At 44.1% G+C, this 27,380-nt stretch overlaps 1 protein-coding gene and 2 pseudogenes across 1 annotated transcript in view; 2 read left to right on the top strand and 1 right to left on the bottom strand.

The window, feature by feature from the left end:
- The window catches only part of CPED1 (cadherin like and PC-esterase domain containing 1), a 600,308-nt gene that overhangs the window by 13,832 nt on the left and 559,096 nt on the right, over positions 1-27,380 (top strand). The gene's annotated exons all lie outside the window — the stretch shown is intronic.
- On the bottom strand, positions 20,023-20,162 carry LOC141087845 (U2 spliceosomal RNA; annotated as a pseudogene).
- Positions 20,131-20,249, top strand: LOC141087846 (U2 spliceosomal RNA; annotated as a pseudogene).

Genomic DNA, 27,380 nt, shown 5'->3' on the forward strand with positions numbered 1-27,380 from the left:
TATAAGGGTTAAAAGTTGACCTGCGATTTCTCATTTTTACAACAAAATATACAAAACCATTTTTTAGCAACCACCTCACATTTGAAGTCACTTTGAGGGGTCTTTATAGCAGAAAATACCCAAAAGTGATATCATTCTAAAATCTGCACCTCTCAAGCAGATCAAAACCACATTCAAGAAGTTTATTAACCCTTCAAGTGTTTCACAGAAGCAGAAGCAATGTGGAAGGAAAAAATGGTCATTTATTTTAGTCACAAAAATGATCTTTTAGCAACATTTTATTATTTTCACAGCGGTAAAAGGAGAAAATGAACAGATAAAGTTGTTGTGCAATTTCTCCTGAGTATGCCGATACCCCATATGTGGGGGAAAACCTCTGCATGGGCACACGGCAGGGCATGGAAGAGAAGGAGCGCCGTTTGACTTTTTCAAACCAAAATTGGCTGGAATTAAGATCGGACGCCATGTCACATTTGGAGAGCCCCTGATGTGCCTAAACAGTGGAAATCCCTCACAAGTGACCCCATTTTGGAAACTAGACCCCCTAAGAAACTCATATCAACATAGTCTATTGCGGTTGGCAGCCACAAGACAAGAAGAGATTCCAACTGCGGTAATATAGGTTAAAACATAAAGGTTTATTTATGTTAATCAATAAAAATTTAAAAAAGACAGGGAAAAACCCTCCAAAAAGGGGGGAGGAAGAGGAAGGAAGACGCACAAAATGTCAGAGAATGAATTAAATAGGGAACCAATCGGTAGGAGTAAAAAGGAATAAGACCACCAGAGCTAGTATCAAATACACAATTAATAAATATAATACCAAAAACATGAAGGGAAGCAATATGCTGGTACAAATTTTTAAAAATGAAAATAGAAAAAAATCCTTAATAATGCACAAATATGAATTTTATACCAAAGTGCAATGTGCTGGTACAAAGTGCTACTAGTGGAGATATAAGAACAAAAGATGTCAAAATTAAGTAAAACTCCTAAAGGGGTGAAGGAGTACAGTTACAAGCATTATTTATCATGCAAATGTGCTATATAGTTGAAAACCCCCAAAACAACACCCCACTCTCTAGCTATAGAGGATACAGCCCTTACCCTAATGATTATAAACCAGGGTTAAATAATTATGCTCATAAATATGCTTCCATTACCTGGGTAAAAGAAGATAAAGGGTCAAAACAGCTGGGTGGTGCTGAATGCAGGGTAGGTGCTGACAGGTCCCAAGGTGGTCTGTGCCTCCCCCATGCCCAACGGGGGCTGATTGCTTCTTCTGGGGGGCGTGTGATATGGGGGGAGAGAGGAGAACTCATAAATATGGCATGTCCGTATGTGATAGGATTATTCCTGATTGCATAACAGCGTGTGTGCTAGGGACTCCGCCCCCTATGGCCAAGGGGACTTCCGGAATAGTGCTCAATGGAAGGCAGTGCAACGCACTGCGGTCACATGATTGAGCACTTCCGGAAATCAGAGAGAAGACAGGACCCGGTGCACGCGCAAACAAAAAGGCACAATCCAGCCGTAAGAGGATGAATGTGAGAGCCAAAGCAGTACCAGGACACAATAGATAATAGCTGCAGTGGTTTAATTAGGGAAAAGTAATGAAAAAGAACTCCATAGGAGGGTGTATGATTCCTAAAGATATAAATAAATAAATAGCTGGAGATGGTATATGGTTATAAGAGGAAATATATAAAAACTGTGTTATGGACATTATTTAAAAAGGACCGCAAGGGGAGAATAAGTGTAAAGAAGTAAATAAAAATAAGTATACCAGGGAATGTATACGCTAATAGGTGTGATTGGAGACGGTATTTAATTGTAGGAAAAATACTAATATAAGGACTATACTATGAATGTCCTGGAGTGGGATATGTGATAAACTAAATACGATGTGGGCTAATAAAAAATGAAGTCATAAAGGTGAACTGGGAACTAAACTTGCGAATTACAAAAATATAGTGCTACAGATATAAAGTGTAAAAATCATTAAATTATAAGAGATCAAATAGGGGAATGAAATCATATATATATAAATACTAGAGGTGTGCCCGATGCAATCACATCAGGAGGGAAGTGTGTGAGTACATGTGTGTGACCCGCAGCTGCCTGCCCACCCACCTCCATGCAGTCACAGCCGACAGGAGAGAGGGAGGTTTGCGGCCTGTGCTGGAGATGTGAGTACGTGTGCATGCGTCTGTGTGTGAGTACGTGTGTACTCGAGTACGTGTGTGTGTGTATGTACGTGTGTGTATGTGAGTACATTTGTGTGTGTGTGTGTTTATACGTGTGTGTACATGTGTACGTACTGTGAGGTAGCGCTGTCATTTACTTAGGGGATTCTCGCCTGCAGCGAACAAAAACCAGTTCCGGCACGGATTTTCCATCAAATCATTCAGTCCTTGCGGTTTATTCACGCCTCATAAACCACAGCAGCAACAGAAAGTTCACTTAACAGCATTACCAGCATAGCGTCCATTATAATGCTTCACTCTGGTTACCAATGGCCAGTACGCAGGCTCACTTAGCCTCACAACAGTCTCACCCAAGTCAGGGCTCCTCATGCGGCTTCAGTATTCCGCACACGTTCATTCCCTCCAGGGAACTCTCAGGCACACATCGCCATTGCTCACAGCCACTTCACAAGTGCTGCCAGGCAGGAAGTTCCATCTCTGTGGGACCTTCCACACTGGCCCAACCAGGTCCCAGCATTCCTCATGTGACCTACCCTGGCCACATTATATAGTCTATAGCCCCGCCCACCGGGTCACATGACTATGACCTCATCACAGGTCCTTCACACACTCACAGTCTTTTACTACAGGCGTTTTCAGACACACCCCTGGGTGGGTTTGTAGGTAACCGGCCCGCCCAACTCCCGAGTTACCTGGAGACTTCTCCCTTTTATCTTGAAATAACACTTCAGCAATATCATTGCTGATCAATACACAATTAAGTCTCCATCTCAAAGCCACCCACTTTGAAATCCATAACCATCCTTCAGGATTCTGTCACTCATCCTTTCTCTTGGAACCTCCACACAGCGCCCCCTAGCGGACATAGTGGTTACTACACCACATACCTCGCCCTTCTGTTCAAACTTGTGGGGTTGAACACACAACATTACATCAGGCTCTCAAGACCGGGCACTCAACACACCTTGCCCCACAGGTCGAGAGAACCTTTTCCAAGTGTCATACGGCCTCTTCTCTACGTTAGGCCTGCCCCCCCCAGCGGTCTTGATCTTTGACCCTCCAGTTATAGTCTGTCTGTGTCATCAGACACGGTCTAGTCACCAGTTTCCTCTCTCTGTTTGTTCCGTTCCCCGACCAGCTCCCCCGGTTGGTAAGGTCATCAGTCCTAATCAGGCCTATTGTCTGGCCTGAGTCTGATTCATTCAGGGTCTCACAGGAACTACGGTCTCTCCACGTCATCCTGCCAGTCGAGCTACCGCTTGCTGACATTCTTCGGCCATCTGCCCTGTCACTTCTTGGTGGCACTCTTCGGGTCCTTACATCTTGTTGGGTTGCAGGCGGCCGCCATCTGGTATTCCGTACTTCTTTATTAATTCGCCGGTGGTCCTGCCTCAACTGCTCAATCTCTTGCAGGTACCTCACTCGATACTCCAAGAGCATCTGAAAGTCTCTCAGGCTCTCCACGGAGCCAACCACCAGGATGGGAATCCTACCCAGCTCACTGGATACTTGGTCTTCATCATCAGGAAGGATCCTCACTCTCACCACACCGGAGATATTCACAAGGTCTTGCATTACTTTCCCGGATTTTCCAATGATCCTCCCAATCAGAGCTTTGGGTACTGGTACCACATCTTTCCGCAAACCCAGCTGGTCCATAGCCTTCTTTGCTACCTCTAGGCGTTGAGCAGCCTTCACATTACTCTGCCTGACCTGCTGTTTGGTGTGGAGACATTGTAGATGCATCTCTTTCAGGACCGTTACTCGGTTTGAGGTATCTTCTCTCTCCGATACTATCACCAACTGCCGAGTCTCAGGTGCCCAGCGCACCTTACACGCTTTGACCGCTTCTTTGAAAGCCTCATGCACTCCTTCCTCCACACAGGTTTCTTGCATGTCTTCTGGTACATCAATTACAAACTGGAAGGTTGTGGTCTTGCTCTATTCCTTGACCGGAGGCTCTAGCTTTACCACGGACCCTTCCCTCACTGCCATTGACCCGACCGGGTGACTGTCTTCTTCCGTTCTTAACTCATCAACATCACATGACTTGGTCCTTTCATGAACCTTTGCCCCGAGGGCTACTGGCCGTTCTGTCCTGTTATCACTTGCGCTCACCCGCGGTAAGTCTTCATCCAACTTCTCCCGCAGAAGACTTTTAACTACTCCTCTGATTTCTTCCATTTCTTCTGTAAGGGTCTTGTTCACATTTTGCCATGTTGACAGGTGACTTCTGAGCTCCAAGACTTCTTTCTCAAGCCCTACCACATCCTCTCTTAAGGTGTTGTTCACACTGTGCCACGTTGACAGGTGACCTCTGAGGTTCAAGACTTCTTTCTCGATCTCCTTCACTCTGTGCTCGGTCGTTTGTCTCATCACACTTTCACGTTCGAGATGATCCCTTACTGTCTCTTTTATTGACTGTATCTCCTGCTCTAGTTCTCTTTTGGTCAGTATGTGTTGCACCATTACTTCTTTAATCATATCGTCTAAGAGTACCCCTTGGTTAATCCTGTCAGCCGAGTGAACCCCCCAGTTACCCTCTGACTGTCTCTACTCCCGTTATCTTCTCGACCAGGTTACCATCAGTCCTGTCACGAGTTTCAGTCAGCACAGCACTAGACTCTGTCCTCGTGGAGGCTACTGGCAACAACACGTCACAGTCACACCACACCGTATGGTGAACCCCCAGGACACTCTCTGTCCGTGTGTCAGCTCCGCTCTTTTTGTTTCTCACACCCTTCTCACTCACACCGTTGTACCCTTCAGGTGACGTCCGGTCTGTAAGTTCGTCCAACGTCATTCTTTCTCCGGTCGCCCCTACGTCTGGCCTGTCCATGTTAGGAGGCGTCAGCGTCTCAGTGTCTGCTAGCCCTACAGTAGACACGTCTCTTTCTTCCTGGCATAGGTCATCAAACCTGACCAAATCCCTGACGCACTCCAAGGCATAAACTAAGTCTGGTGGTATACTGCCAGCTTGGCACTTACTACCTCCGAACTCCTTAAACATTACTCTGTCTACCGCATAGTTCACTGTGACCCCATGTGCACAGCGAACCTGGACCATTTTCTCTGTCAGACAGAGAGTGAGAGGAGTTTCTACCAGAGTCACCCGACTCTTTGAGTCCAGCCGTCCCGATATCCCTTCCCGGTGTAGCATCACGGTACACACTTGCGGCCCATCATCATTCGGAAAGAATATCCCACATTCTGGAAATGACATACACATACACTGCGGTACTCTAGACATACCCACTGAGTCACCCAGTGCTGTCATTCCTTCAAACTTGGCCCCTTTCTGGACCACCACCCTACTTTGGGTTGCCGCCCCCTCCTGGGACTCCACCCCTTTTTGGGTTAACACCCCGCTTTAGGTCACTGCCCCCTTCTGAGACTCCACCCCCTTTCAGGATCTCCCCATGTCCGTTAAACTGGTCTTCTCAGACCACAGTTCACACAACACAGTTTATGTCTTAACGATACCACACAAGTCCTTGTTGGCACCACCACAACTCCTGCTGTCACTGATCACCGACACCACTGGCTACTGTTCACACACACAGCGGCTGGAGTCACTGCAGCTCCTGCTGCGCCATCTTCGTGGACCCGCCGATCCACCGGAAGCCGCTTGTCACCTTCGTAACCCCGCCGAGTTACCAGAAGCCGCTTGTCACCTTCGTGACCCCACTGAGCCACATCAAGCCGCTTGTCACCTTCTTGACTCCCACTGAGCCACCGCCAGCTGAGTTGAGAAAAGAAAAGAAAAACACCACACAAAAAAACTCAAAAAACTCACGTGTCCTTTCTGTGTGCTATTCAGGACGTACCATCTCCGCCTGAGACTGTCCAACACACAGGGCGCACCGGGTGCTATTCAGGGAGCGACCCTCCTCCCAGGGTTTCCCAACACCGGCCTCACCAGGTCCAGGGGCTTAGCTGGTGCTATTCAGGACATCCGTCTCAGCCTGAGACTGCCCAACACGTATGCCTCACCAGGTCCAAGGTCATACCACGTGCTCCAGGGATCTTCCCAACACTGACCCTCCACGACCTTGCTCACTGAACCCTCCAGGAACACAGTCTTTTCCACTGACCCAGGTCAGTACCACACGAACACCAGTCCGTTGCCTGTGTCGGCCACATAGGTTCTCGGGTACCTCTTATCCGCAGAGGCACCCTATAGCAATCACCAGTCTCTTGCTCACTGACCCCGGTCAGTAGAACATGGTTTTCATGACCGTCAGCCTTCCTGGCTCAGCGTTGCCAGCACTGCAACATGCACTTTTTGGAAACCGTTGCCCTTAGCAACCGACTTTGCAGTCCTCTTCCCTTGCTCCCAGCAACAAGGCTACAACATTGCCCGCATTCTCCACCAAATGTGAGGTAGCGCTGTCATTTACTTAGGGGATTCTCGCCTGCAGCGAACAAAAACCAGTTCCGGCACAGGATTTTACAACAAATCATACAGTCCTTGCGGTTTATTCACGCCTCATAAACCACAGCAGCAACAGAAAGTTCACTTAACAGCATTACCAGCATAGTGGCCATTATAATGCTTCACTCTGGTTACCAATGTCCAGTACGCAGGCTCACTTAGCCTCACAACTGTCTCACTCATGCGGCTTCAGCATTCCGCACACATTCATTCCCTCCAGGGAACTCTCAGGCACACATCGCCATTGCTCACAGCCACTTCACAAGTGCTGCCAGGCAGGAAGTTCCATCTCTGCGGGACCTTCCACACTGGACCAACCAGGTCCCAGCATTCCTCATGTGACCTACCCTGGCCACATTATATGGTCTATAGCCCCGCCCACCGGGTCACATGACTATGACCTTATCACAGGTCCTTCACACACTCACAGTCTTTTACTACAGGCATTTTCAGACACACCCCTGGGTGGGTTTGTAGGTAACCGGCCCGCCCAACTCCCGAGTTACCTGGAGACTTCTCCCTTATATCTTGAAATAACACTTCAGCAATATCATTGCTGATCAATACACATAACTAAGTCTCCATCTCAAAGCCACCCACTTTGAGATACATAACCATCCTTCAGGATTCTGCCACTCATCCTTTCTCTTGGAACCTCCACACAGCACCCCCTAGCGGACATAGTGGTTACTACACCACAGTACATGTGTGTGTATGTGTGTGTGTGTGTACATGTGTGTGAATGTGTGTGTATGTACATGGTGTACACTTAGGTAGGAAGGAAGGATCATCCCCGCGCTGCCACAAGAAGAATTCCAAAAATTGTAGAGATTTCAGTGTGGTTTATTCTACGCGTTTCAGGTGACCCCTTCATCAGGACATACCACAAATATTGTACAACCAGGTCCTGCACTGACCTGTGGATCTGCAGTAGCCGCCATTAATATGTCTTTCCTTCACTCTCACCAGGTGAGTAGTTCTCTTGGTGGGCAATTCTGTGTAACGTTTGATAAGACCCTATTTGCACTTTTGTGTCTCCCTCTTTTCTCTGACTATGTACATGGTGGGCAGGCAGCAGAGGGTCCGGCAGGGGGGTCCGGCAGCATGGCCAGCAGTGGCGGGTCCAGCGGCGGTGGCAGGGGGTTCAGCAGTGGCAGGGGTCCTGGAGGCAGCCAGCCAGCAGGAAAGACCGCGGCTTGCGGCCTGTGCTGAAGATGGGGTGTGGCGCCACCAACGGCAGGGTGGGGCAGCAGGTCCAGCAGCGGTGGCGCGGGGGTCCCGGCGGTGTCCCGCTGGTGATACTGTGGAAGGGCCTGGTACCACCAGCGGGTGCCATATTGGAATACCCATCACTTGGGTATTCCAATATGGCAGTTGGTGTACTTCCGGTGCGGCGTGGTGGATTGTGGGATTCGGGGACATCCAGACGGAAGTGAATGACGGACAATTTAAAGCAATTATATATAGATAATCATAAATATACCAATATGTGTATGGTGTATGTGCATATACCCACATTCCCCACCTGTCCCATATAGCCAAAATAAGGTACAGTACCTTGCAAAAGTATTCAGCCCCCTGGAACTTTTCAACCTTTTCCCACATATCATGCTTCAAACATAAAGATACCAAATGTAAATTTTTGGTGAAGAATCAACAAGTGGGACACAATTGTGAAGTTGAACGAAATTTATTGGTAATTTTAAATTTTTGTGGAAATTCAAAAACTGAAAAGTGGAGCGTGCAATATTATTTGGCCCCTTTACTTTCAGTGCAGCAAACTCACTCCAGAAGTTCATTGTGGATCTCGGAATGATCCAATGTTGTCCTAAATGACTAATGATGATAAATATAATCCACCTGTGTGTAATCAAGTCTCCATATAAATCACCTGCTCTGTGATAGTCTCAGGGTTCTGTTTGAAGCACAGAGAGCATCATGAAGACCAAGGAACACAACAGGCAGGTCCGTGATACTGTTGTGGAGAAGTTTAAAGCCGGATTTGGATACAAAATGATTTCCAAAACTTTAAACATCCCAAGGAGCACTGTGCAAGTGATCATATTGAAATGGAAGGCGTTTCATACCACTGCAAATCTACCAAGACCCAGCCGGCCCTCTAAACTTTCATCTCAAACAAGGAGAAGACTGATCAGAGAACTGCAGAGATCTACAACTGAGGTGGGACAGTCTGTCCATAGAACAACAGTCGTACACTGCACAAATCTGGCCTTTATGGAAAAGTGGCAAGAAGAAAGCCATTTCTCAAAGATATCCATAAAAAGTGTTGTTTAAAGTTTGCAATAAGCCACCTGGGAGATACACCAAACATGTGGACGAAGGTGCTCTGGTCAGATGAAACCAAAATTGAACTTTTTGGCAACAATGCCAAACGATATGTTTGGCGTAAAGGCAACACAGCTCATCACCCTGAACACACCATCCCCACTGTCAAACATGGTGGTGGCAGCATCATGATTTGGGCCTGCTTTTCTTCAGCAGGGACAGGGAAGATGGTTAAAATTGATGGAAAGATGGATGGAGCCAAATACAGGACCATTCTTGAAGAAAACCTGTTGGAGTCTGTAAAAGGCCTGAGACTGGGACGGATATTTGTCTTCAAACAAGACAATGATTTCAAACATAAAGCAAAATCTACAATGGAATGGTTCACAAATAAATGTATCCAGGTGTTAGAATGGCCAACTCAAAGTCCAGACCTGAATCCAATCGAGATATGTGGGAAAAGGTTGAAAAGTTCCAGGGGGCCGAATACTTTTGCAAGGCACTGTAAATACATACTTACACATTCACATGTTAGAGATGGCAAAAAAGGGAAGAGGGGGAGTGCAAAGTGTAAATAAAGTAGTTTATTGTGAGTTAAAGTGCGCAAAGAGACAAAAGTACAAGACTAAAATGATGATGAAAGTGACTACATGAAACTCTAATCCATAATTATTATTAAATAATTAATATATATAAAAAAGGAGAAGATAAATAGATAAGTGCATTAAGATAAAATGAATAAATATGATATGCCCTCAAAGGAGGGAGAAGGGTACAATAAATAGGTATACATCCAATCCAATATTATGTTTTACAATGGTATGGTGGGATTAATAATGTTAGGAGTCAGATTCCTGTGTTTACTCAGCAGGGATCCAGATCCTCACATTCTGCACTCTCCTCCTATTTTTCCACTGCAGAGGAGATTGCCTTGCAGCAAATCTCTCCTGAGGCTAAGTCCTTCTGTCCTCTTACTGGGCATGCTCATGAGACGATCTCCCATTGGAGATCGGGAGTCATGTGCTCAGGTCCCGTTCCAGTTCTCATTGGTCCATCTCAGAGATCTGGAAGCATGGAGAAGGTCCCGGCTGCTATAAAAGGCATGCATGGCTGTTCCGCCATGCGCTAGTATAGTCATACTTGCTGCTGTGTGTATGAGGACGGATGCATGATTCTGGTGACTGACTTATTTGAAACCCCTTCCCTTTGATATTACGCATGTGAATAGGGACTGAGCTAGTTTCAGCGCCAGTGCTCCTCAGCTTCAACTTGCACAGCTGCTAACGCCCGACATTGCGCTTGCACCTTGCCTTTGTCGTTTGGCGGCAGTGTCCACGCTGCGCTGCAGTAGCAGCCTCTTTTGTGTTCGCAGTTGCAACGCCGCACACACGGTAGGTCTAGACGGACGTAGTGCCGCCGTCTTGGGCTACTCCTGTGACCGTATACCATGTGTGCATTTTTTACTGAGTACTGTGACTACAAAAGGCTCAGTTATTTGTGTTTGTACTTTTGGCATCTCCGTGAGTTTAACTGAGATTGCTCTGCGCACCTGGGTGGAGTTTAACCCTGTGTGCAATTCCGCCATATTGCTCCTGCCACCACTTAGCAGCAGTTATTTCACCTACTGCACGGTGGACCCCGAGCTGCGAGCGCACTTTATTTATATTTTTATCTAGTGCGTACCGCCGTTCCTAACAAATATACTGTTATATTAGTAATCCCATGAAGGGAAAAAATTCCATGCGTTTCCCTATTATATATAAGTGTATAAAGATCTAGATCCTTGGAATGAATAAAAAAACTAGACCCCCTAAGGAACTTATATAACTGTATGGTGAGCACTTTGAACCCCCAAGTGTTTCACTAAAGTTTATAAATGCCAGGCTGTTAGAAAAAAAATCCACAAATGATATTTTAGTCCCCAATTTTTTTTATTTTCCCAAGGGTAACAGGAGAAATTGGACCCCAAAAGTTGTTGTCCAATTTGTCCTGAGTACGCTGGTACCCCATATGTGGGAGAAAACTACTGTTTGTGCACACGTCGGGGCTCGAAAGGGAAGTAGTGACGTTTTGGAATGCAGACTTTGTTGGTATGGTCTGTGGGCATCATGTTCTGTTTGCAGAGCCCCTGATGTGCCTAAACGGTAAAAAAAAACCCCACAAGTGACATCATTTTGGAAATTAGACCCCCAAGGAACTTGGCTAGATGTGCCCTCTTTTTGGAACTAATCTACTGCTTCCTGTAAATCTAAGTAAATTAGTAGTGCATGGAGGTGTGGAACAATTTGAAGCAATCTTTCATACACAAACCAGGTTTTTCGGGGCAGGTGTCGCATTGATAAATGATGTCCTTGCATATTCCCCTTTTGTAACACACTCAGCACCTTTTTTGAGGCTTACCTTTTCTTTCGGTTGGTGGGATCACCCCCTGGAAAATGCTGACCTGGTACGATACGAGCACCTTCAGTTCCAGAAGTACTGGTGCCTGCTCCTTCCTGAGTGCCAAATATCAGGGTCTTAACCACTACCTCCCGGAACTGAAGGTACGACGTATCGGTGCGGCCTGCACATTGTGACAACAGGAAACGTTGAGCATTGCCATTTGTACAATGTGCATGGCCAGCTTTTTTACCACACCTAGGCCTTTCTCAAAGCATTGTATGGCTGGAGGAGTTGATCAGAGAGATCAACGCCTCCCCCGTTTTTGTTGTACCCCAGTACACAGTCCGGTTTGCTGACCTGTGTAGAGGTACCTCCTACAGTGCTGAGGGCATTGCCATCACCATGTATGATAGTCAAGAGAAGGACATCCTTCTTGTACTTGACCACCAGCAAGTGGTCGCTACATTGGACTCTGTTGTCACCCCTTCTGAGCATCTGCCCAAGTAGTGTTTTCTGGAGGCCTCGCTAATTTTTGCGGACATTATCGCAGGCTACAGTACCTTGTGAGGGATTTGAAGAGTGGAATGCTGGTATAAAAGTTATCGGTGTAGAGGTGATAACCTTTATCCAGCAGTGGGTGCACCAAATCCCACACAATTTTCCCACTCACTCCCAGGACGGGGGGGACAATCAGGGGGTTCAATCCTGGTATCCTTTCCTTCGTAAAATCTAATCATGCAGGTGTACCCTGAGGTACTCTCGCACAGTTTGTAGAGTTTATTTCTGTACCTGGCCCTCTTGCTGGGCAGATGCTGATGGAAACTGAGCCTTCCCTTAAACTGAATTAATGACTCATCCACACAGATGTCCCTTTGAGGCATGTACACTTCAGCAAACTTTTTGTTGAAGTGTTCGATGACCGGCCGAACTTTGAACAGACGGTCAAAGATGGGTTTATCTCGTGGGGGACACTGTGCATTATCGGTATAATGCAGGAATTTGTGGATGGCCTCAAAATTCATCCGGGCCATGACTATTTGGAACACTGGAGTGTTGTATAAAATATCAACACTCCAATATTGTAGAATTTCTGGCTTCTTCAGGATCCCCATGTGAAGGACCAGGCCCCAAAACTGCATCATTTCAACTGCGTCTTTAGGAGACCAGTTAGGCTAGTTTCACACTTGCTTTTTTTTGCAGCGCGTTTTTCCCGCAAAAAAACGCATTAAAAAAACGCATACAAATGCATACAAACGCTGCGTTTTTTTCAAGCATTTTTATGCGCATGCAGGAAAAAAACGCAGTGTTTTTGCGCGTTTGTATGCGTTTTTTGTGCGTTTGCGTTTTTTTACAGATTTTGGAAAAACCCCACAAAAATGAAAAAACAACCATTCGACAACACACAAGACCAATGGGACTTCATTGTGGGTGTGGTATGTTAATATATAGACCCTGTCTACAGTATTCTTCACATTTGCTTGATTCTTCTCGTGACCATGGATCTGCGCTGGAAGAGTTTTCACTTCAACTTGGATTTGGACATCGCGATGGCTCAGGCGTATGCAGTTGCTTGCCATGAACAAAGGAAGAGAGAGAGGCAGCGAAGACGGCGGCGTATGTGGATACATCCGATTGTTGAACTCCGGGAGAGCCGTGGGGCATACCACACCCTCTACAGCGAGCTACAGGCAAACCCGGAGAAATTTACAGATTATATCAGGATGTCCCACGAAAGTTTCATGGATTTGCTTGCTCGTGTCCAACAATCCATCCGGAGACAGGACACACAGCTCCGTCGTGCGATTCCTCCTGAGGAACGGCTACTGGTGACATTACGGTATGTTTTAAAAACCAAGGGGTGCGGTCTGATGGTTTTTTTTTAAATTTAGTATTCAAAACCGTGGGTAATTAGTTTTCGTGAATGTACTAATATTTTATTTTATAGTTTTTTAAAATAATATACATAAATATTAATTTTACTTCTTTGTCTGTTCACAGATTCCTGGCGACTGGAGAAACCCTATCTTCACTACACTTCCAGTACCGTATTGGAATCTCTACCTTGTCTGGAATTGTTGCTGACACCTGCCGGGCTCTCTGGAATGTTCTTTGCCCAGAATTTATGCCCCTGCCCACCGCTGAAAAGTGGATGGAAATTGCTGACAAATTCTGGACAGTATGCAATTTTCCCAACTGTTTGGGAGCTGTTGATGGTAAACACATACGGATCATCAAACCCCAAAGAACGGGATCTGAGTACTATAATTACAAAAAGTACTTTTCAATAGTACTCATTGCGATTGCGGATGCCGGATGTATGTTTGTAGCAGTGGACATTGGAGCATTTGGCCGTGGTAATGACTCACAGACTTTTAAAAACTCAGACATGGGCCGGAGGTTGTATGGCAACCAATTTAATTTCCCTATGCCACGGCCTCTTCCTCACACCGAAGCTCCGCCACTGCCCTTTGTAATGGTTGGCGATGAGGCTTTTCAAATGTGCGGAAACTTACTGAAACCCTACTCCAGCCGGGACTTGGACCACACCAAAAAAATATTTAATTACAGGCTGACCAGGGCCAGAAGAACTGTCGAGTGTGCTTTTGGGATTCTTGTTTCCAGATGGCGAATTCTGGGCACGGCCATTAATCTTAAACTTGAAACAGTCGATGAGGTGGTGAAGGCCTGTGTGGTTCTACATAACTTTGTGATGGCTAAAGAGCACCCGACCTTTGAACTGGACGATGATGCTCCTAACCCATTGCCTGAATTCACTCAGCACACTCTCAGGTCATCCGTTGAAGTTGGCCAAATGAGGGACCAATTTGCGGCCTACTTTATTTCTGATGTAGGACGGGTGCACTGGCAAGATGAAATGGTGTAATGTTTTTGTTTGTTTATGGTAATAAAAAACCTTATTTGATACCATTACTGAGTGCACTATATTTTTGAAACTCCAATTTAATAAAAAACTTCCCATGTATAACTGAATTTTTTGATGTTCACACACCTGGGCAGGTAAATACACATATGAGTTAAAATGCAGCATTGCTAGTCTGCGTGAAATATATTGGAACGAGCAAAGCTGCAGGCCATGAATCAGGAAACCATTTTTTTTCAAGAGAAAATTGTGCAACTAGTTGAAAACAAAGTATGTGATTTTCTCAAAACACAACCCTCAAAACCCAACCCCAATGAAAGTCCATGGGGAATACAAGTCAGCATTGAGTGGATGAATGTAATCTGCTCCATTCCAACTTACAAGTTATTACACTAGGCCTTTGAATTACTATTCTTATTTTTAAGACAAGTTTCAACAGTTTGTTTTTCATGAAACCAGATTCTAGTTGGTAAAACTAGAGTTATTAAACTAGGCCTTGGAATGACTATACTAGGCCGTGGTATTTCAAATATGAGTATAGTAGGCCTTGGGCCTACTAGTATAGTCATATGTGAAATACCACGGCCTAGTATAGTCATACCAAGGCCTACTGTAATAACTCGATTTTTAACAACTAGCATCTTGTTTCACAAAAAACAAACTGGTGAAACTAGAAAGAAACTTATAAGTTTCAACAGTTTGTTTTTCATGAAACCAGATTCTAGTTGGTAAAACTAGAGTTATTACACTAGGCCTTGGAATGACTATACTAGGCCGTGGTATTTCAAATATGAGTATAGTAGGCCTTGGGCCTACTAGTATAGTCATATGTGAAATACCACGGCCTAGTATAGTCATACCAAGGCCTACTGTAATAACTCGATTTTTAACAACTAGCATCTTGTTTCACAAAAAACAAACTGGTGAAACTAGAAAGAAACTTATTTTTAAGACAAGTTTCAACAGTTTGTTTTTCATGAAACCAGATCCAAGTTGGTAAAACTCGAGTTATTACACTAGGCCTTGGTATGACTATACTAGTCTGTGTTATTTCACATATGACTATACTAGGCCTTGGGTTGGTTTTTAACATGTATTTACCCATCAGTGTGTGTGAGCGGCGCAAACAACATTAATGAAACTTAGTAATGGTGAACCACAAATGTAAATTTATTTTTTATCACAAAAATAAACCAAAAAATTATTTTTTCCGGCGTTTGGGGGCAGATGGTTTCAATTTGGGGGTGTGCAGGGAATATGCAACACTTGCTGTTGAAGACGGTGTTTGAGGGGAAGGGGCAACAAAACTTGTGGGGGAAGGTAGTCAAGTTAAGGGAATCAAACTAGGAACACTTGGAGGAGAGGAAATCTGTTCAGGTACATTAGTTGTAATGGCATGTCGCCGTAGGCTTGTGTGCCTGGACCGACTTTGGCCCAATGCCCGCCTTGATGGATTTCGCCTTGAAGTAGGGGCAAATATTGAGTGTAGGTACCCCGTCTGCAGGTGTGGCTGCTGCTGCTGCTGAGGTGGCGGCTGCTGCTGCTGAGGTGGCGGCTGCTGCTGAGGTGGCGGCTGCTGCTGAGGTGGCTGCTGCTGCTGAGGTGGTTGCAGCTGCTGCTGAGGTGGTTGCAGCTGCTGCTGAGGTGGCTGCTGCTGCTGAGGTGGCTGCTGCTGCTGCTGAGGTGGCTGCTGATGAGGTGGCTGGAGCTGCTGCTGAGGTGGCTGCTGCTGCTGCTCTTCGTTGTCAGTGCTCGTCCTTGCAGGAGGACTGGTGGCGGCAGTGATGGTCCAGGTTTGCAGAGTGGTGGTGGCAGGGCTACTACACGTTGTTGTAGCGGCAGGGCTGTTCCATGTTTGCCTAGTGGTGGCTGAGCTCCACGCATGCATGGGAGTGGCGGTGGTGCTCCAGACAGGAGCAGCGCTTGCCATGGTGGTGTCGGTGAAGTGACCAGCTGCACTCAGACTTGTGGTGGTGTAACGGTGGGTGTCCTGGCTTTGAATAGAGGTGTCCGTGCAGTGGTATGCAGCACAAGTCGGTAGTGAGGTGAAGCGAGTCAATGGTGGCACAGGTGGAAAGGACACCACTGACTGCTGACCGTACCGATTATGCTGCATAGCCTGCAAGAAAGCATTGTTGCAGGCCTGCAGCACATTCAGCTGTTGATCAGGACTAAGGTGTTCCGCCATGCCCTTTTCAATCTTACTAAAAAAATGGTGTGCTGGTCTGTTGAGGTCGGCCTCCAGACGGTCAAGGCGCTGTTCTACAGAATTGAAGCGGTGTTCAAAGTGGTTAAAACCACGTTCCATGAGTGCAAAACCGCTTTCAACTCTGTCGGACAGTGACTTGAGGCTGGAATTAAATGTCTCGCTCAAATGCATAAACTCGGGCAAGACATTCCTGTCCAAGGCCCTCTGCCGCTGGCGGGTAGTGCACGCATAACCAGTGGCAGAGACCTGGGACAGGGGAACACCTGATGGCCCAGCTTCCTGGTCACCAGCTGTGTGTGTGGTTGACCTGCAAGGTGCTTCCTGGCTGTCGGATGGCTGGGACGGGTCAGAGGACGTCCGAGGAAGGACCGCTCCAGGGCCAGGTTGCAGGGTGCTGCTCCAGGTGCTGTTGAAGAAAGGAAAATCATTACTACCATGCCTTTACAAGAAGCATCAGCTGTGGATTAGAAAAACACAGATTAATAAAAATAAAAACCCAAAATTTATAATACTTACGATCTCGTGGCAAGGACCGGTCTTAGGAACTGCAACGCGTTATAGTGACGGTATCTAGTTCTGGTCCTTGACGCAGATCCACTGCGAACCTGGCCCTCAGCACGAACATCACTGTTGAAGCGGTCCTTGATCGAACGCCAACGTGTTCGGACTTTGTCCACTGTTGATAAAAAAAAACAGTGCCGTCAAGGACAACAGTCACTGCGGCACAATGTAGCAATACAATACTCAAAGCAGTCACTGTAGACCCCGATGACACTGTTGGGTTTCCTGCTAGAATACACCTAGCACGAAACCCAACAGTGCCGTCAAGGACAACAGTCACTGCGGCACAATGTAGCAATACAATACTCAAAGCAGTCACTGTAGACCACGATGACACTGTTGGGTTTCCTGCTAGAATACACCTAGCACGAAACCCAACAGTGCCGTCAAGGACAACAGTCACTGCGGCACAATGTAGCAATACAATACTCAAAGCAGTCACTGTAGACCCCGATGACACTGTTGGGTTTCCTGCTAGAATACACCTAGCACGAAACCCAACAGTGCCGTCAAGGACAACAGTCACTGCGGCACAATGTAGCAATACAATACTCAAAGCAGTCACTGTAGACCCCGATGACACTGTTGGGTTTCCTGCTAGAATACACCTAGCACGAAACCCAACAGTGCCGTCAAGGACAACAGTCACTGCGGCACAATGTAGCAATACAATACTCAAAGCAGTCACTGTAGACCACGATGACACTGTTGGGTTTCCTGCTAGAATACACCTAGCACGAAACCCAACAGTGCCGTCAAGGACAACAGTCACTGCGGCACAATGTAGCAATACAATACTCAAAGCAGTCACTGTAGACCACGATGACACTGTTGGGTTTCCTGCTAGAATACACCTAGCACGAAACCCAACAGTGCCGTCAAGGACAACAGTCACTGCGGCACAATGTAGCAATACAATACTCAAAGCAGTCACTGTAGACCCCGATGACACTGTTGGGTTTCCTGCTAGAATACACCTAGCACGAAACCCAACAGTGCCGTCAAGGACAACAGTCACTGCGGCACAATACAGAGCAGGGAAATACTCACTAAACGCCTTTTTGGAGGATGCTGTGGCGCTGTCCCAGCCATCCATCAATGCTGCGGCCACCTCATTCCATAGCCGCCGGGTCACCACAATGTCCTTGTGCAGCCGGTCACGGCTGTCCCACAACGGCGAACGCTCCTGGACCAGGCTGGTGAGCTGCTCATTATCCAGGTACACGTCTTCATCTCGTTGTGGAACCTAGACAAAACACATTCATTAGAATAATCCAATTTAAATTGAATAAAAAGTTACAAAAAAAGAAACATAAAAAAGAGTAAAAATAGAAGATAAAAAATAAAGAACATTACAAATCATTTGATACTTACATTCCGTATCACCACCGGGACTTGGCTTCGCTGCTCCTGCTCTTCGCCCTCACTAGTCCCGTCCACAGAAGAGGATGATGACGATGTCTTAAAAAAGTTGAAAAAAACGTAAGAGATTTGGAGAAGCAGCAGATATACTTACCAGATGCACAAAAATAATCACCTCACGGTCTGCTTGCGCCAATTCCTGCCGCGATGGGGAATACTCTGATTCTGAAGACATATTGCATGTAAAAATAATAAAAATCATTAGTACATACATAATTTAAAAGGACAGGCATATAATGTAATATACTCACATTCTTCGCTGATATAATGGGTTCTTGGTTGACTGTCTGCTCTTCAATCTGTCAGTGTAGTAGTGGCAGAGTTTTGGCAGGCACCTCCTTTATATAGACTTTTTTTTTTTGACTTTAGAAGATTATAACTAGGACAACAAGTGGACACCACCAAAAAAACGCAGCGCTAAAAAAACGCATACCTGCGCATGCCAGTGCGCACGTATGCGCATCCATAGGTTATAATGGCCATTTTTAGCGCAAAACGTGCGCATACGTGCGCATGCGCTTTTTTCAAGGGCCAAAAAATGCAACATGCTGCGTCTGGAAAATACCAACGCACACCCCAAAAAAACGCAGCGCATGAAAATCGCATACATGCGCTTACCAGCGCGCAGGTATGCGCACCCATGTTAAATATAGGGGAAAAAACGCATGCGCAGGTATGCGTTTTTTTCCAGCGCTAAAAAACGCAAATGTGAAACCAGCCTTAGAAAGTGATGAACCGGGGTTTGGGGCCAAAAATTGACGAGCATATAAATTAGTTTGGTCCACCATGAGGTTAATAAAATTCTCAAAGAAAACGACTTTGAGAAAGTCTATTTCTGTGAGGCAGGTTTTGTCAAACTTGATTCCTGATTCTGCCACAAAATCAGGAATCAGTGGCTCATAATTTTCGGGGGGCGAGGTCCATACGGTGTCCACAATGGGGTGTGCTGGTTCATCTTCTGGAATGGTGGGCACTGCCTCATCTTCTGTCCTGGGACATCCGCATGACCCGAGGAGAAAGAGGAAGAGAATGAGAATGAAGAATCTGAAAAGTCAAGAAATATGGGATCCTCTCCCTCGCTATCAGTGTCGGAGGCAAGGAAAGAATATGCCTTCTCCAATGAATGGCGCTGTTGGGACGAGCGTGACGAGCGGGACTTTTTTGAATATGGTGCTTTGTGTGTACTTTATTTATAACTGTGTGTGGGGGTGATGGTGATTGGTGTAAACTTTTATCTGAAAAGAAAAAGCTAAAAGAAAAAAGGCAAATAGGGAAAAAAAATTCCTGTGAAAAGAAAAGTGTATAACAGCAGGCACGTGCACTGATAAGTGAACTGCGTCACTTACCAAAGTTTGGCTACTGCTGGATGTGCGTACGGAGGTGGCGCGAAGGAGGGGGTGAAAAAGAAAAGCACGCACGAGTGTTGATCGGTGAACTGCGCCACCAATCAACGCTCGGTGGCTGCTAAATGTGCGCACAGAGCTGGCGCAAAGGGGGGTAAAAAGAGGGGGAAGGGGGATGGGGGATTTGGATGGATGAGATTGGGCAGGGATCAGCACTCACGGTTGTAGTCTCTCTTCTTTCTTCCGTCTTCTTTCTTCTAACTTCTTTCTTCTGTCTTCTTTCTTCTGTGTTCTGCAGGGATTGTGGTGTCACAGGCTTCAGTGGCACCACAAGCCACAAGGCCCAGCACAGGAGGAGATCTGGCCAGTCTGAGCAGTTTTGGCTGATGCAAAACAGATACTACACTTTATCTTAGCCAAAAGGCTGAGAAGCGATCATGTGTAGTATCTGTTGTTTTCAGTTTAATATCTGATACGTCCCCTATCTCGTGACCATACATTGAATAAACCACGTTGAACTTTTACTATTCCTGGAATTTTTCTTGCGGCAGCGCGGTGATGATCCTCTCCTCCTACTAATTGTATACATTGCAAAAGATAGCATCAGTCATAGAAGGTAATAATTACCTCAGGCACAACCTTCCCCAAAGTGCCTTGTGAATAATACAAAAATCCAATTGATAGGGAGATAGAGAGAGATAGGAGAGGTGTCAACAGCAGTGCCAGATTCAGTGGGATTAATCAGTGATGGTTTAGCTGGCATCTCTCCTACAGTATTTGAATGACAATTATACATTTTTTCACTGTTAATGTACTAGAAAGCAGAAGCAATTCAGCTAAATATTTTTACTGGAAAAAAATCTAAAGTCAGTGTCACAGTGTGATCGCTTGTGACAAACAACTCTACAGAGTTTTTTTCATTTCTTGTGCAATCTTTTTTGTGAAATGGATTAATTGTTTATTTGTTTATTAATTATGCAAAAGACAATTCTATAAACTTCAGACACTTAACTGCAATTTCATTACTCTCAGTTTGCATGTCTTGACTATTTACATCCTCACCCGCCACACCAATAAAGTCCTCTTTTGCAGTTATTCACTTACCTAGCATTTATTATTTTGCCATTTTTTTGGGAAGGGGGATCAATTTTGTTGAAAGAATTGAAAACAATATTGACATTTAACTGTGCATATCTGTTTTTGAACACCTGTTTTACTAGCCCAGTTTGGCAACCACACATGCTATACTTTTACTGTATCCTGCCGCCACATTTTGCTTTCTGTGCATGCACCTACCGACTTTGTATTTCTTACTACATTGTTTTTGAATAATCGGCTTTGAAATAATTGTCAAATATGAATTATAGTATTATACAAAATATATGGTAAAAAAAACAGCAATGGATGGGATAATGTAAAAGAAAATAACCATACTTCATCTAAGAATGTGCTAAACTTGTCAGCAAAAACACCACCACCACTGGCACCAGTTGTCCAGACAGTAGTATTAGCAAATGTAGGTCTCTTTTACCTCTCACTAGTATATTAGTGGAGATGAAATGAAGAGCATTATGGAATATATGGCATATCACTTATCTCAGTCACCGCAGGATGATGTTACCTGTAACAGTGACACCGTCAGTTTGCGCTACTGATCTACATCATCGGTCTGTCTGATCACAAATGACTATGAGGGATAATTTTTGGATCTTTTTTATTTGTAAAAAAAAAATATGAAAAGTCTGCGTGATTAAATGGGATGTTTATTGCTATCCAGTTTCCCCCCTTTTCCATGTTGACATCACTTTGACATTACTAAGCCTGTGTTTGCAATAAAAATATTGACACGGTTGAATACAGTCTTAGGAAACGTCAGAGTGTTATTCAGATATTTTCAAAGCAATTAGAGTACATATAATTTGCTGTAAATTTATTTACCGGAAATCAAACTTTTTTGAAAAACTTGTGAAACCTGCAAATTTGAATTTTAAAACATTCATTAATCGGGCTGCACGGTGGCTCAGTCCCACCAAGGACAACATCTGCAAGGAGTTTCTATGTTCTCCCCGTGTTTGCGTGGGTTTTCTCCGGGTTCCTCCCACATTCCAAAGACATACTGAGAGGGAATTTAGATTGTGAGCCCCATCGGGGACAGTGATGATAATGTGTGCAAACTGTAAAGCGCTGCGGAATATGTTAGCGCTATATAAAAATAAAGATTATTATTAATCTCCAATATACATATTTTTATTTTTTATAGGTGTAATTCTATGTTATTGAGTTACCTAAAACTTAAAAGCAGTGAGTCTAGGTGACAAGGTTATGAAATACTGAAGACTCTTGAAACTGTTTAATATAAACAAGAAAGAACAAATGGCAATGAGACTTAGCTGCTGACACTGAGAAAATGCTCCCTTGTACTGTTCACACCTCATTTAGATACGATGCCAAACTGTTTTCTAATAAAAGCAATATGCGGACAGGCAGTTAATTGTCTGCTTTCATGTCACTGAAAATTATTGAGCTCTAAATCACTTTTGCTATGTGTTATGCTCTTCTTTATACCTCAAATAAATAACATTTATAGTCCAAGGCTTTTTCCTAGACTTAATGCTTTGGAACAAAATTGGCAGTCATTTCCATCTTTTTGGGAGTAGTGATTTATTAAATTGCTATGATAAGTAAAAAAAAAAAAAATCTAGTGAGATGCATTTTAATGCAATTTGCTTGAAATCAGTATTCTTCTGAACCCCTGGATCTTCTCTGTTGAAGGACAGGAAATAGAGCTTGAATTCCAGTCATCTCAACTTTAGCCTTCAGCATTGCTGCTGCCCGCCGGAACAACACAAATTTTAGCTCCGTTTAGAAATAGCTCTGAAATAAAATGCCATTAATATGATATCATTATGGGCCATGCCTGTAAGGGCTTTGCTACTTTGGAAATTATGTGACATTTAATTTACACTTAAAACTAATGATAAAGTAAAATATATAAATACATAGTCAATTTATAAGCAGCAGAAAATCATAATATTACTTGTCATAAGGCTGTATTTATTTTATAGCTCTAGGGTCCTATTGGTACAATGATAAATGGGAGATTGGATTAACAGTAGTAGCAAAACCAGCACTTATATTAGTGGTAACATTTTTTTTCGTAGTAGTAGTTAGTCTTACAGTAATGAAGAACCAGCATATTTTTCATTACTAAGTTATTTAATCTTGAACTTCCCGGCCACCCATTGTAGATAAATGTCGTCACTTGCTGGGCTTTGGGCATCGCTGATGTTTCTCTAGGCCAGCGGTCTCACAGCGCTCTGGACCACCAGGGTCCTGAAAGCACTGTGATTCTGGTGCAGAACGATAGCTCTTATAGGTAATATCATTGAATGAGGTCCTAATGATGTTAACTAATTGCTATCTTCTAGATGCCACGATGAATAGTGAGCAATTAGGCATTTAGAAGATAGTGAGAGCAACTCCTTCCCTTACCTCTCCAGCGCCCCCCGTGATGTGATCACGAGGAAGCCGAGGATTGTCATGGCAGCCAGAGTTCACATGATGATCTCTGGGTCTGCCAGTTATGATGGCCTGTTAGACTCAGCCTGCAGCTGAGTCTAAACAGCCGATCTGCCAGTGTAAAATGACAAGTATGCAGTCACTGTGTGTCTGCAGACATTTGAATCCCCCGGGGGATTCAAATGTCTGCAGACACACAGTGACTGCATACTTGTCATGATCTGCCAGTGTAAGGCTGCGTTCACACGTCGCGGTTTTTTTGTGTTTTCGCGGTGGTTTTTAACGTGCGTTTTTGCAGCGAAAATGCAAGAAAACAGCATCCCATGCATTCCTATGGGATTCTGCAATGCTGTGCTAATGCTGCGGATTTTCCCCCGGCGGAATCGCATCGCGGAAAAATACGCAGCATGCTCATTAATTTTGCGGAATCGCAGGGATTCCGCCCACATAGGAATGCATTGTTCTGCTTACTTTCCGCATGTGGCAGTTCCCACCATGCGAAAAGTAAGCAGAACATTTGCGGATGGTACCCAGGGGGTGGAGGAGAGGAGACTCTCCTCCAGGCTGTGGGTACCATATCCCTGTAAAAAATAGAATAAAAAAATCAGGTTATATTCACCTTCCGGCATCCCGCGCAGCCTTCCCGGTCCTCAGCGATGCTCCCGTTCCCAGTAATGCCTTGTGAGACCTTTGATGACGTCGCAGTCTCTCGATACTGTAGCGGTCCCTATTCCTCGCGAGATCGCTACAGTATCGCGAGACCGTGACGTCCTCAAAGGTCTCGCAAGGCATTACTGGGAACGGGAGCATCGCTGAGGCCCGGGAAGGCTGCGCAGGACGACGGAAGGTGAATATAACTCGATTTTTTATTTTTTTTTATTATTTTTAACATTAGATCTTTTTACTACTGATGCTGCATAGGCAACCTCAATAGTAAAAAGTTGGTCACACTCGTCAAACACTATGTTTGACGAGTGTGACCAACCTGTCAATCAGTTCTCCAAGCAATGCTACAGATCGCTTGGAAAAACGCTAGCATTCTGCAAGCTAGTTACGCTTGCAAATCGCTAGCTTTTCCGCGGGAAAATCGGAAGTTACCGTGAGAATTCCACAACGTGTGCACATAGCCTTAGGCTATGTGCACACGTATGCAGAAAATTTCTGCATGAAAACCTGACTCCTTCCCAGAAAACTCGCTTTTTTTCTGCAAGTTTTCCGTGCGTTTTTAATGCGTTTTTTTCCGGAGCGGTCCCAGTCACATAGAAAATAGCTAGAAATGCGGAATTTTCTGCAAAATTAATGAGCATGCTGTGTTTTTTTCCACGATGCAAGGCATCAATATGCACAGTGCGGAATTCATTAAAATGGATGGGAAGCTTCTTTAAGCATTTTTAATGGTTTTATTTGGTAAAAATGCAAAAAAAAAACGCAACGTGTGAACACAGCCTAAAATTGACAGGTCTCATTCATTGCAATACATGAAACCAGTGATAGAAACCAGTGATCAGAAAAATAAAAATTAAAGTCATACAGGAACTAAGTAAAAAACTAAAAAAAGTTAAATTTTTTAAACTATTAAAAAAATTCATAGAATAAATAAAACAAGAATGAAAAAATGTTAAACTAATAAAGATGTAAATTTATGTAAAAATAAAAAAGTACACATACTTGGTATTGCCGTGTTCGGAAAAACCTGACCTATAAAATTGTCACCCTAGTTAGCCCCTTCAGTGTACACTGTAAAAAAAAAAATAAAAGCGGGGCAAAAAACTATGCTTTTTCATCTTGTCGCTGAACAAAAAGTGAAATAAGATGCAATCAAAAAGTCAAATGGAAATTAAAATGGTATCGATGAAAGATGTCATCTTGTCCTGCAAAACACATACAGTTCTCAGAATATAACAATGCAAAAACAATTATTTTTTCTTTAGAATAGTTTTTATTGCGTGAAAGTGCCAAAACATAAAAAAATGTATAAATGTTTTATTGTAATCATACTGATCCAAAGAATAAAGCTGTCAATTTTACCACCTGTGGAACAGCATTGAAAAAAACTTGAAAAGCAAATACTGAATTGCTGTTTTTTGTTCATTTTGCCACCCAAAAATCTAAATAAAAATCAAGCAAAAAATGTTATGTGATCAAAAATGGTAAAATAAAAACGCCAACTTGTCCTGCAAAAAAACAGCTCTCATATGACTGTCGGCAGAAAAATAGAAAAATCATAGTTCTCAAAATGTTGCTATGCAAAAACTTTTGTTTTGTATAAAAAGCAGTTTTTTAATGTGTGACAGCAGCCAAATAGAAAAATCAAAATAAATCTGGTATTGCTGTAATTGTACCGACTCGAAGGATAAAGAAATCTACGGTAATCACTTACACTATCATTCAAAAGTTTAGGGTCACTCAGAAATTTCCTTATTTTTGAGAGAAAAGCACAGTTTTTTTTCCAATGAAACTAACATTAAATGACTATTCTAGCTGCAAACGTTTGGTTTGTAATGCAATATCTTCAAGGGTGTATAGAGGCCCATTTCCAACAAGCATCACTCCAGTGTTCCTATGGTACTTTGTGTTTGCTAACTGTGTAAGAAGTCTAATGGATGTTTAGAAACAGTTTGGCTGATTAGAGAAGCTATAAACCTGACCTTACTTTGAGCTAGGTCAGAATCTGGAGCATTACATTTGTTGGTTCCATTAAAAAAAGAACTTTCATGTGAAACTCGACAGTCTATTCTTGTTCTTAGAAATGAAAGCTATTCCATACGAGAAATTGCCAAGAAACTGAAAATTTCCTACAACGGTGTGTACTACTCCTTTCAGAGGTGAGCACAAACAGGCTCTAACCAGAGTAGAAAGAGAAGTGGGAGGCCCCGCTGCAAAACTGACCAACAAGCCAAGTACATTAGAGTATGTAGTTTGAGAAATAGATGCCTCACAGGTCCTCAACTGGAAGCTTCATTAAATAGTACATGCAAAACACCAGTGTCAACATCTACAGTGAAGACGTGACTCCGGGATGCTGGCCTTTAGAACAGAGTGGCAAAGAAAAAGCCATATCTGAGACTGGCTAATTAATAAAAGGACAAGATTAATATGGGCAAAACAACACAGACATTGGACAGACCAGGATTGCAAAAAAGCGTTAAGGACAGACAAATTCAAGTTTGAGGTGTTTGGATCACACAGAAGAACATTTGTGAGATGCAGAACAACTGGAAAGATGCTAGAAAAGTGCCTGACGCCATCTGTCAAGCATGGTGGAGGTAATGTGATGGTCTGGGGTTGCTTTGGTGCTGGTAAAGTGGGAGACTTATACAAGGTAAAAGGGATTTTGAATAAGGAAGGCTGTCACTCCATTTTGCAATGCCATGCCATACCCTGTGGACAGCGCTTGATTGGAGCCAATTTCATCCAACAACAGGATAATGACCCAAAGCACACTTCCAAATTATGCAAGAACTATTTAGGGAAGAAGCAAGAAGCTGGTATTCTATCTGTAATGGAGAGGCCAGCGCAGTCACCAGATCTCAACCCCATTGAGCTGTTGTGGGAGCAGCTTGACCGTATGGTACGCAAAAAGTGCCCATCAAGTAAACCAACTTGAGGGAGAGGCTTCTGGAAGCATGGGGTGACATTTCTCCAGATTACCTTGGCAAATTAACTGCTAGAATGCGAAAGGTCTGCAATGCTGTAATTGCTGCAAAGGGTGCATTCTTTGATGAAAGCAAAGTTTGAAGGAGAAAATTATTATTTCAAATAAAAATCTTTTTTTGAACCTTGTCAATGTCTGGACTAGATTTTAAATTCATTTGGCAACTGATTTGATTAATAAAAGTAAGAGTTTTCATGGAAAACACAATTGTCTGGGTGACCTTAAACTTTTGAACGGTAGTGTATACTGCATGAGGAAAGGCGTACAAAATAAATTACACTAATTATTGACCTGCTGTTGATTTGTTCATTCTGCCTCCCAAAGATTGCAGTAAGGCTTGGCATACATTTATACTGCGCTCTGCGCTGAGTGCTTGCACTGGGTTTCCATGTAAATCTCTGAAATACGTGATTCAGACGGAACCTCCAGCACAAGATTCCCTATAATAAGCCAGATGGAGGCACTGTGGACACCGTCTGG

Source organism: Dendrobates tinctorius, unplaced genomic scaffold (genome assembly GCF_039654945.1).
Source record: "Dendrobates tinctorius isolate UK_male_01 unplaced genomic scaffold, ASM3965494v1 ptg000035l, whole genome shotgun sequence".
NCBI classification, from domain to species: Eukaryota; Metazoa; Chordata; class Amphibia; order Anura; family Dendrobatidae; genus Dendrobates; species Dendrobates tinctorius.